We start from the raw sequence: 13,093 nt of genomic DNA, 5'->3' as shown, positions 1-13,093 counted from the left end.
GCCAGAGTAGGCCCACCACTCACTTCCTCTCTCTTTTCCAGTGGCCTGAAAATAACACACAAAGGAGTGTCTGGGTTACTCCTTTTATCCCATGTGTTGGCCTTGGGCCCCCACCAATCAGAAACTGCACTGGCCTCCCCCCTCCCAATAGGCTGCTTACTTGAGGACCCTATCCCTACAAGAGGAGCTGCCGTCTCCACCCCCTCCCCAGCTACATTCGTTCTATGGCCACAATCTTCCCACTCCCTCTGGTGGCCACTCGCACCATAACTACCCTGCTGAACCTCCGCGCGCCAGATTCCTCCGCCAGAGCACTGCGGGCCTACGAGAGTCTCCCTCTCTTTCCACCAGAAGCGTCTCTGGTCACACCCCCTATGTGGACCTTGCTCCCATGGAGCCACCGCGGCCATGGCAGCCGTGCCTGTCCGAAGTGCATTTGAGTGTCAGGGCTGTAAGGGCCCAGAGTTTACTGTGGCCTGAAGAACCGCCCTCCCACCGATGTCAGTCCGGCTGGCCGCGAAGAGAGCACTGGTTTTCCCTACAAGCTGCCGGACTCCATCGGCTCGTGAGTGCGACCCTTCCCCAGTTGTACGGGACGGGTGCGGCAAGTCCGTATCCTGTCCCATCGTAGCTGAGCCCTGTAAACAGGGTGTCAGGGTTACGCCAGCCTGAACCCCACTCCCAAGTTTCCGGGTCCTGCCATTCTCCGGCGATTGCGTCGGTGCCCCCACCGACCCCTCCACCCTTACAAGCTCCCAGGGCTTCAGGTGTTCTCGTGGGCTGGCCTATCATCAGAAGTAAACAAGCAACCTGACTAGCAGGTTTTATGCCCTCAGTCCGAACACACAGATCTTCAAGTAATGAGTGCGCCATTATCTTGCTTGGATGGCGCAACTTGAGGGTGAGAGGTCCCTCACCTTGACACCCCCAGTGGTGGGAGTCCACGACAACTCTTTAAGAGACAATACGACCGTAGCTCAGGAGAAGGGTATAGTCCCTAAATCGATACCCCAAATCCAAGACGGGGTCATAGATGGGGGACGCACTCACTCAAATAACAGCTGACAGGCGGAACCGAGAATATAAAAGATATGGTTCTCGAAGTAACTGAGTAATTTTGACATACATTTGCCGAAAGTGGGTCCAACTGCTGAGAAACATCTAAAGGCCGCAAGTCCCCACACCGGTGCTAAACCAACAGAGGACATACTTCATTACTGGCAATGATGTACACTAAGATGACATTCCTGGAGGGTTTTATTAGTTCCATACCTAAACTGGGGGAGTTACGGAGGCAGTACTCCCCCAAAAAAACTGATCATAAAGTACTTTCCAAGGATCAAAGTACAGAAACAACAGAATTGAAAGTATCAAATCATAGCTCTCAAACATCATCATTGAAAGGAGAGCAAAAGGAAGTACCAAGGATACTCAATAGCCCTCAGGTTGAAGAGGTCGCCCCAGGAAATAAAGGACAAAAGGAGACTGCAATAATCACCTCTAACCCAGGTCAAAAGGAACTCTGTGAAGTTGAGAACCAGGAACAAGAAAAAAGCCTAGGGTTAGTGAGGAAAAAGTTCTCCAATCAGCAGCTTACAGTAAAGAAACCCTCAAACAGTTGTGTAGTCATGGAATTACACACGGGTATTGAGAAAAGGTCTCATCAAGAAATAGTGCCCCTGCAACGCCAAACCTCTCTAAATCCGAAGGGAGACATGTACCCAGTGTTTCTCTAACCACTGGGTAGGAATATTAAAGAGAGAAGGCGGGTAATATTTGAAGAAGCAGAACCTCAGTCAGAGGTAAATATAGGTTCTGAAGAGGAGCCGGACGTGGAAGCAGCACTGTCTGTGCTAGCTCAAAGGGTGCCTTTAAAGTATCCCCTTCAAGAACGGGTGCCTAGATCTGAAGCGTCCAAATCACAATACTCTATAGAGGAGGTAGACTCAGAGGTCTACTATATGGAAGAGAACAACCAACACCTGCAAAACACTTGCATTAATAATATGGTAGCCCAAATGGTCAATCATCACCATTTATGTTGCTGGAAAAAATTGAAAATGTTCAAAGGGGTATTCCCGCCTCTAAGAAATTACAGGAAAGTCCGCCTCAGAGAGAATAAAGAAATCTGCAATCTATAAGTGGACAGTCAAACAAGCGGGATGATAAAAATTGAAGAGCTTATTCTAGAGATAGAAAAGCTGACAGAGGAACACAGGAAAAAAGGATAAAGCACGGCAAAGAAAACTTGAGACACCTAATTTGATGTATATATCCTATGTGTCCTTCATTGATAATTTCTTGTATTTTTCTATGTTGTACATCATTATAATTGTCTGTAAATCGCAACATGTAAGCTAAGCGCCCAGTTGCCTAAGGGCTCAGTGCGCTCTATAAATAAACAAAGTGTGCAGCTCAGGGTGGTCTTTAGGATCCAGATCTCCAACATAGGGAAGGTTTTCTTCGAGCTCTGTTTCACCAGTAGCTGACTCTTCTGAGTTTGGTTGATCCTCCCACTCAGCCTCAGTGACTTGGGACTCAGGGATGTCCTTGTCCTGTGAACAGGTTGGGTGTAATACCTTTCTTTATCCCAGCGATCTTGGGTTTCCCCTTTGTCTCTTTCTTTGACTTGGAAATAGAAGGGTGGTCTTCCTGTGGACTGGGGGTAAGAGGAATCTCCTCAACCTCCCACTGGGAGCCTCCTAAGGTTGTTTCTCTGGCCAATCTTGTTTGCTCCTGCTTCCTTTTACTGGGAGGCCTAGGCGTGTTAGATACAACTCCAAGAGTTTTCAAATCATTACCTAACAGGACGCTCCCAGCCACCTCATTTTGTACACTGACCAGTATTCTAACAGTCATATTATTGCACTGGATGAGAGATGGCAGAATTGGAACCATTTGGATTGGGCCTCCTACAAGTTTAGTGGGACCTTTGAGTGTCTTAGCTACATCCTCAGGTTTTAAAAAACGATTAACCACTGTAATGCTTCCCCCAGTGTCTCTAATGGCAGGGGTCTCCTGACAATTTACAAGTACATTGCCCTTATACTATTCTTTTGTGTTTTCAGGTATTGAGTTGTACACATCTGTTGTTCCCACAGCCCCATGGACACTAAAGAAACACTGGATTGAATTCCAATGGGGTCTTCGGCCAGAAATTGAAAGTTACCACTCCCTCAGGGATAAAGGCTAAGGATGCAGTGTGGCCCCCTGAAGGTTTACCCTTATGTTAGGCAGAATTATATGCAGTACCCTTTGGGAACACCACACACAATTAAGACTGCATGTGACAGTACAAATTCACCTTTGGTACAAGCCTGTACTACACAGTTAAAGTGGTAGCGATGGCTGAGCATCCAGACTTATCTCAAGAGTAAGTGAGCAGTATCAGATAGTTACACAAAGGACAGCAAATACTATGATTCAGGCAAACACTGACTCAAGGTTTTCAAGTAAAAGAATATATATTTATTTCACTCTTCAGTTGTATAACATTACACTTTTATAAGCAAGATAAAAATCACACTCTTAATACACCACACCACTTCCCTTAAATTCCAGACAAGTTAAGCTCACAAAATGAAGTGGGAGCAAAATGGCACTCCAGCAATTTAAAAGGGAGGGAAAAACAAAATGAATAGAAATTGAACCACATCAACAGGTAAGTACTCGGGGCAAGTGAGCAATAGGAACTACAATGATAAAATCAGATAGTAAAGGCTTAGGGCCAAAGTCAATGGGTCAAAAGTATTTTGCTCAAGATAATACAGTTCAGGGTAGTTCGCGGTAAAGTTCGTGCCACGGATTCCGGACAATGTTGGATGGCATAAAAGTTAGTTCAAAGAGAAGGACAAGCCCTCGGTTTGGAGAAAGATTTCCAACACTTTCACCGCGGCTGACCGAAACGACCAAACGGATTTGCACAGTACCTTAAAACGGAGAGGGAGCTGTAGCTGAGGCGGACTTTCCTGGTAGTTCCTGCAGGCTCACCGTTCCTGAAGCGACTGTCGGACTGACAAGAAGTAGTTAGACTGGAGGGTCCTGCACTACCCAGGGAAGAAACCAGCAGCAGATCAAAGCAACGAATAAAAGGTGCGCTCCTTAAAACCCAAGCAGAGTCCGACTTTCCTGGCTATCCGGCCCACTGTAGCTCTGCACAGCGAATTTGACCAGAGGAGGGGTCCTGGCTTGCAGTTTGGGCGAACTGGTTGGTCCCACCAGCTCAAGGGAAGACGTTTCCTGGAGGATCTTCTCTGTCATCGGATTCTGAAGATTCGGACCTGCAGCAGGGCTTCACCGCGTGGTTCAGTCTTGGTAGGGGTCCTCTTCCATCAGCTTCTCATTGGTCCTTTTATTCCAGTGGCGACTCTGCCTTTCCGGTCCCAGAGACCTGCTTTTTATTCAGTTTTCCCCCATTCATACAGCCTGGCTGTCAATCACACAGCAGGGTGGCTGTCCTGGCAAGGACAATCACCCAGCCAATCAAACAGGAGTGACACTTGGGTTACCAAGGGAACCCATGGCAATGGTCCCAAGACCCCTCCCTCACATCCTGCCTACCCAGACTTTCAGGTGCCTTAAGGAGGGCTTCTGTCCAGAAGCCCGCGAAAAGACGGAGAACAAAGGGACCAAACCTGGTTTGGCACGCAGAGTAAAACACGAGAAAGACATTTACAAAAAGAAATGGCGAATAAACCCAGCCGGAACCGTAATAAAATATATATGGTCAAGTGGGTTTATGTTCGAGGCTAATATAATAGCCTAAAACAATACCACGTTTATATAAGATAACCACGGTACGAAAAATAGGGAAGTTACCAATGCCACCAGCCAAGTCTTAGTGTAAAGGGAGCGAAACAATGCTCCAAGAGACGCAGAAAAAAAGGGATAAGAATTAACCCTTTCCAATTCTTCATGTAAGATGGGGTCTATTGGGTCTGTGGTTTAAAGTGACTAACAACGTTAATGGCAACTTTACCTTTTCTGGGGGACAGTAGTCAGCCCCAGAAAATGGAGTCAGGGGGGATTCTCAAAGACAACCCTGTCACACTGCACTGAAGGTGCTGTGTAACTCACATGAAAAATATGAGGCCATGGAGTAGGTGAGGCTCCAGTGCTCAAGATCACACAATAATTGAAAACACACACAGCAAAACACATGTAAGAGTGGGGAAAAGGCTCACACTCTTACTTGGTGAAAAAAATAAACCCTAGAAATCCAGCAAAGCTGCTGAGAGACTCATTAGGTAAGTGAAATACGCCATTTATGAGAATTCTTCCTAACACCTTACATCTGGGATCCCCTTTCACACAATCAGTAGACCCACATACAAACATTTCCCAAATTCTCGCTGGAATGGAGGTTTCTGCTGACCTCCCTCTGGTTTGGCACCAGAGGTTTCACTAGAGTTACCAGGTTTCCCATGGGACCTACCCTTACTATGTTTTCGGCCCACTTTTGGATGGTTGGAATTATAATTATCTTTTTTCCCTCTTTCTGGTGCTGCTTCCCCTCATCCTTTTTGTAAGTTGACCCAAAGTCCTTGTGAGTGGCCCTGTTGTGCTAACGTTTTGGGATCAATCTCTTTTCAGTCAGCCAAGCGCTGTCTCAGCTCAGGAGAGCAGGCATGAAAAATAGATTCCAATAAAAACAGATTTTTCATGCCTTCAAACGTGTTCACTCTCTAACCCTTAGTCCAACCATCTAAGTTCTTTAAACACTCACATACCCAGGTATTCCAAGGGGTACCATCAGTCTTTTCGAGGGTCCAAAACTTCTTAAGGTACTGGGAAGGTGATTTCCCAAATCTGGCTATTAATGTCACCTTCACAGATTCATAATCCTTTCTTTCAATGGCACTCAACTCCCTTACAGCATCACAACCATTCAGGGGGAGCATTTCCCAAATTAAATCATTCCCACTGATTCCTTGAAGCCCATAGGTGTATTCAAACGTACCCAGCCAATCCAATACATCAAGTGTTGAGTCATACATAGTCACTGCTTCTTTGGGCAGGCGTGGCCCCTCGGGACTTGCAGACCTAGAGGACCCTGGAAGGGAAGTAGATTCAAGAGACAGTCTTTTCATATTTATTTCATGTTGCATTTCCAACTCCCCCAGTTTGACTTCTTGATGTTTGGCTTCAGCTTGAGCATTCAACTTTTTGAACTTCAACTCTAATCTCATTGTCTCAAGAAAAACATTCTGGGCTTAATATTGAACCATATGGGGTCCCAATGGAAATAGACTGAGGCAACTAGGATTGCAGTCCTATTGCCAATTATATACCGCCCCCAGGTGCGAACGCGCCGGCGCGCATGTGACTAGCCAGTCTGTGGCGGTCACTGGCGAGCAGTGTGGGTGCGGCAGTCCTTGTATCCTTGCTGTGAGATGGGTATCGCGGAAGTGCTTGCTGCTATTGATGCAGCAAGAGGTAGGTCATTAGCCCGAACCATAGAAATGCAAAATAGATTGTTACTGTCTTCACCCCCAGCAGATCTGGTCACGGATGTAATGACAAATCTCGGATATAGCAGTGATACATCATTGTCACGGACCAGTCAGCCCCCTATAAACACTATTCCCACTATAGAAATAGTTCCAGCCACATGCAATGAATATGCAGACCCCAATGATCAGATCCCCACTTAATGGTAATGGCAAGCATAATATGGATAATGGGAATGTTAATATCACAGCTGATGTAACAGAAATGTGTAGGGCCAATGACAAACAGGACATTGTAACTAGTCACCCCTCCCAGCCAATTAATGTACCCCTCACACCTCTGAACACTTCAGTACTGAATTTAACGCTCTTAAATAGTAGATCCTTGGTCAAACATGCCTTAGATACCCGGGACTATATCAGTGACAATAGTATTGATATTATGTGTGTAACTGAGACCTGGTTATCTGAGGCGCATGGACCCACTATAGAACAGGTTACCCCGCCAGGCTATACATTCTTCGGTAAACACTGTAAAGATGGTCATGGGGTGGTGTTACAGTTATTTGTAAGGAGGATTTGAAAATGTACGAAACTAAAATTGATTGTGAAGGATGCAACATTTTACACACTAAATTTATTCCTAATCCGAACTTTAGCATACATCTGATAACAGTATATAGACCACCAGGAGTCCTACACAACTTCAGTAAGGAACTCACTAATGTGCTTAATGCTATTCAGACTACAAATTCCGCCATTATACTAGTAGGGGATTTTAACCTATGGAAAGAAAATACCAAGGACAAAAAAGCTAAGGAACTGGAAAAGTTGTTAAAAAAAAAATAACATTCTGGTGCATAATAACGATCCAACACATATCAAAGGGAATACTTTTGAAAACTTTGTTTCTAGTCAAATATTGCTTCCACCTTCTAATAGGCCTAAACATGAGCCACTGTGTAAAACTATACATAGGAATTATAAGGCACTTACCACAGATAAGCTAACTGAATGTATGATCTCTCTTATGCATAAAACCAGCGAATTAGACCATCCGGATTTACTTTTGGAGGAATACAGCACACAAATGACAAACCTATTGGATGATGTGGCTCCAATGAACTCTAAAACCATTAGGAAACCTGTTCGCCAGCAAAAATGGTTTACACCAGAGTTGACCAAATTAAAGGCTACCAAAAGACGCGCAGAGCGTACCTGGCTTAAAGATCAAAACTTAAATAACAAGGCCGCCTGGAAACTACATGAGAAAGCATATAAAGAAACAATCATGGAATCCAAACGGACCTATTATAATGATCAAAATGAATTAGCAGACAATGATACAAAGGAGCTTTTTCGTCTCTTTAGGTCCTGGAAGAAACCAGAAGTTTTAAATCACACGATTACACCCACTGAAGAGGACTGTGTTCGAACAAAGAAAGCTTTTGCTAATAAACTGTTATGTGCCCAAGATAAAATTAGGAGACAATTACAGAACCAAACTCCAGATATAAATCCTTCCATCTCAGAGAATGTAGAAATAAATAATTTGACCGATCATACAGCACCCAAAAAGGAAGAGCTGAAACCAACCCATATAGGATTCAAATTCCCAGAGATTTCAGTAACTGAGATTGAAGATATTATGAGAGCCATGAACCCGACTAGCTGTCCGGGGGATCTCATCCCTTCAAAGATAATCCTGGACCACTTGGGCATTTTTTGACCCATTTCTATGTAGATTCGTTAATGCCTCTTTTAGGCACTGCACTGTTCCACAGGCCATCAAAGGAGTGGCAGTCACCCCCGCTTTTAAAAGGGGGCTTAGACCGTAAAGACGCTACGAACTTTCGGCCTATTACGAACACTCTTTTCTTTTTAAAGCTGCTCGATAAGGTTGCCACAACCCACCTCCAACTCCATATTGAAAATACAGGTCGGTCACATGAGAGACAATCAGGTTTCCGTCGCTTTCACGGTACAGAGAGTGCTCTGGTGGACCTCCAGACTCACATGCTGACTTTAGTGGAGAGAAGTAGACCGGGACTGTTAATATTGTTAGATCTTAGTGCAACATTTGATCTTTTAGACCACATTACTGAATAGGCTGCTAGATACGGGTGGACTGGCTACCGAGACTATAAAGTGGGTCAGATCTTTTCTGGAGGGTAGAAGATCCAGGGTACACTGGGGAGACGCGTTCTCTGAAGTAGAAACCATTATGTGTGGTGTCCTTCAGGGAGCATGCTTGTCACCCCTGCTCTTTAACATTTATATAGTTCCTCTTTGTAGAGAACTGGAAAAATTGGGCTTCTTTTTTAAAAATTACGCCGACGACTTCCAGCTGCCAATGGAGCTATCCGGAGACCATCAGGAAGATCAGTACAAACTTAATGAAGTCTATAGAGTTATAGAGAACTGAACGACTACAAACTGGCTATGCCTAAACACCGGGAAAACGGAACTTATGATTTATGGGTCCAAGAAATCTAGAGAGGCCTTAGTCCATGCTTTTTCTAGCTTTTTGGTTGAGGACAGCCTCATTGAAGTGGTCGATAAGGTGAAGACTCTGGGTGCATACCTGGAGGCCTCCTTGGGCGCAGGAGCTCAAGTAGATGCCATTGAAAAGAATACCCAAAACCATCTGTGAGTACTGAGACAGGTCGCCCCAGTAATCTCAAAAAATAATCGAGCCAAACTAGTTAGGGCCGTTATTTTACCACGCCTGGATTACTGCAATGCCTTATTGGGGGGTGCTAGTAGAGAAGATGTTCTCAGATTGCAGAAAATCCAGAACTCATCTGTGCGCATAATTTATGTCATGAAAAGGTATGAACCCACTTCTTCTGCCAGAAAAGAGTTACACTGGCTACCTATATCAGCTAGGATCTCCTCCAAAATGCTGGCCTTGTGTCATAAATGTGTCTATGGGACAGCTCCGAGCTACCTAAAGGACAAAATCACTATATACCAACCCACAAAATACCTTCGCTCCACATCCACCCAACTCTTACAGGTGGCAAGGACAAAGAGCGCTCGTGGAAATGGACGTTCCTTCCCAGTGTTTGTGTCTAAGGCATGGAATAATCTACCTTTAGTGCGCAGAGAATAAAGCAATCATCTGGCTTTTCGAAAGCTTTTAAAAACGGTACTCTTTATCTAATCTTCGGTTCATCCTCACTGACCCTTTCTGCTTGTGAAGGAGCGCTTAGATGCCTGAGGGCTTTGGCGCTATAGAAATGTAATAACATAAGATAACAAAAGGGCAAGTTGTGGCAAAGAGGGCCTCTCGTCCTGAGACTCCTCTACCTCCTCTTACAGTTTGGAGTTAGACTCTAAACTGTCATGCTCATCATCATTTTCCACATTACTTGGGATAGTAGGTGTTACAGGACTACCACCTACACTTTGGTGATTCAACAACCTTGCAATCAATTCACAATTATTTCCTTTTATAGGCAGACCCCTGGCTTTGCACATATCTTTCATTTGATCTACTGTCAGAATAACCAGGGCTGCCTCATGGAAGTCATCCATATTAGACATGGTACAATTGCTTTACTTTTTGATGGAGCTTTGCCTTGTGGCTGGTTTAGTTGGCCACAAGTACAGCAAATAGTCAATGTAACCACTCTACACAAATCCTCACCACCTGCAACCAGTATTAGGCATGATTGTATGCAGTAACCCTGGTGGAGACTACACCAGTCTTGACCTCTTATTATTAGGTAACCCACCTATTGGTATAGGTCTGTACTACACAAGTTGGTAGAGTGACTGGGCAGCCACACTTATCACAAGAGGGGTAAATGTGAGCTGTAGAGCTGTATCATCGAAATCCACACATACAAGTATCCAAATAACACTTACACTCAAGATGTGCTAGCGAAATAATTATTTAACAGCCAGTTTTAAATAAGCCTTATTTAAAAAGGGCAATGTTTAACAATAATAATACACTTCATAACACTTTCTCAGAATCAAGATAAGCAAGTAGATACTTCTTATTGGTGCTTCAGACACACTTCCTAGACTCTGAGGTGACTTAAATTACTAGGACAGTATTTGCATTTATATATCACTTTTTGCACTTGGTAAAATTCTGAGGTTGCGGAAAAAGAATAGGTTAGAGAAGGAAAAAGGTTAACAGGTTCACGGAATTTGTGAGCACTTTATAATCCCCCAAAAACTATATACAAAACAACCAAATCCCCAGAGGTCTGAGAATTCTAATATTTCTGCATTTATGGAACGAGGAAGATACAGATCTTGCGAATAAGTGGGAGGACAATCTAAACAGCAGTTCGAAGGTAATGTTAGAACTACTGATCGAACATGCAACTAGAGAGCATGCAAGAATAGTCGATAAGATTGAGGTTCTCAAATAAGAAATTGCGGAGATGAAATCATCGGAAGCAACTAAAGAAAAAAAGCTACAACAAAATGTACAAAATTCTCAAAGAACATCAGGATGAAGTAAAAATGGAAAACTAAGAAAATATTGTTGAGATGAATGTGACTATAGAGACGATTGTATCTATACATTTCAGACAAAATATGATTCCAAATCGACTTCTGCCTCTGGAGTGAGCACTCCAAATGTATCCGGAACAAGTTCAGATGCAGAATCAGATCCAGAGGGTTCTGCTCCTGCTAGTAATGTCACCTTTGCACGCACTAAGGGATACATGAACCAAATCAGAAGATACAAGAAAGGAAACAGGGTGGTGCAAACCAAACAGGTCTGTTTTCAAATACCATCCCCAGTAACTACACCAATTCTACTCACAGGAACAGAGAAGGGAGGAAGCAATCCAATAAATCCAGGAAATGTAGTAGAAACAAAGAAAAGACTAACAAGAGCGAACATGAAAGTCTTGAGCAACAAAAACAATTGAACAATTTGGTTTACAACTTATCAGATAGAGAGATCACTCAAGAAGAACTGAATGTGCTCAACAAAGGCTATTCATTTGCTCTGAGCTCCATATTGGACCCAATTGCAGTTCAGATCGACCTGTTTAAACGTACTCGTAAATTAAAATTAAAAGTTTTTTTGCAACCACAGTGGAAACGAGGAAGAGAGATCGGAAGTTTGAACACCAAGTTCTTTAACGATACCTGATATAGAGAACACTTTCCTATTATGTCTCATCAATGAGATGAGAGTTACGAGATGCAGAACTTGCTAAGTGAATTGAAAGTTAAACCAATCACTTATGATATGTGGGAACTAAGAACTAAATCCAAATTTATTCCACAGCTAAGTCAAGAAAACATTATCAATACATTCTCTAAAGCTGTTATTAAAGACATTCATGCATTGAGTAAAAGTTTGAAACTTGACCTAAATAAAACACAAATATAGAAACCTGACCAGAAATGAACTATTAGCACTTTAAACTCTCGAGAATGATAAACAAATTGTCATCAAAGAGTATTTCGAATGTCATTTTTTGGAATGCCATTTTGTGGAAGCCAATTATTTATTTATTCATTTATTTAAATGGGGGGACCCCCCCTCGTTTTTTTTTTTAAATGTACACTTTTTTTTAACTAGCAAAACAAACAAAAAAACATAACATAAAAAAATACATTCAACATTTTTTTTCCAACGAAATGGCATTCGAAAAAAAGATGTTTACATATTAACTGGATACCGGTTACTACATTACAGGAACACATACTTAAATGGCACAGACAAGGTCTGATCACAGATGGGGAGAAATCCTTCATGAGCATAAAAGAGCCGACATTGCCATCTATGTATTTTCTACCCAAGTTACATAAACCTTTTGAACAAATACCTGAGGCAAGACCTATCTTGAGCGGCATTGGCTGGGCCACAGAGCCAATGTCAGAGTACATTGATGTACTGTTAGCACCTCATGTTGTCAAAATTAAATCCTATTTGAAAGCTACAACAAGCCTATTGAACATCCTGAAGGGGTATTAACGGAATGAAGGACAACTGCTTGTCACTCTCGATGTACAAGCCCTCTACTCTTCTATACGCCATGATCTTGCGATCCAAACCATTGAATATGTCTATAGAGATAGTTTAGCTTCCCACTTCCATCACTGTAAAATGTTGATAGAAATGTTACAACTAATGTTGGAACACAATAAATTCATTTTCAATAATACCTTTTATCAACAGAAACAAGGTGTTGCTATGGGCACTAAATATGCCCACGCTTTAGCAAATCCTTTCATGGCCATGTTTGAAGATGTTCATATATACACCAATCACTTATTCACGAACAAAGTGTCCCTTTGGACCAGATATATTGATTATGTTTTTGGAATATGGAAGGGTAATAAGGAAGAGCTGGACCAATTCACCAGGGAAATCGACCAGAATGACATGGGAGTAATATTCACATGCACATCAGATCCCACTAAGATTAGTTTTTGGGATTTGGAATTTTATGTAACGGAACAACTTTTGACTTGAATATATAGAAAACTAAGAGGTGAATTCAACTCTGCACGCTACAAGCTTTTCCCATAAGAAAGTTATAGGCAATATTCCATCTGGAGAATTTATTTGTGCCCGAAGAAATTGTTGTACTAGCCAGTTTTTACAATCGGAATTCAAGTTACTTACGGAACATTTTCGTCAGAGAGGGTACAATAAA

Source organism: Ambystoma mexicanum, chromosome 7q (assembly GCF_040938575.1).
Source record: "Ambystoma mexicanum isolate Mex_15411 chromosome 7q, UKY_AmexF1_1, whole genome shotgun sequence".
Taxonomy (NCBI): domain Eukaryota; kingdom Metazoa; phylum Chordata; class Amphibia; order Caudata; family Ambystomatidae; genus Ambystoma; species Ambystoma mexicanum.
The sequence above is the reverse complement of the archived record's forward strand: the minus strand, read 5'-3'. Positions refer to the sequence as shown.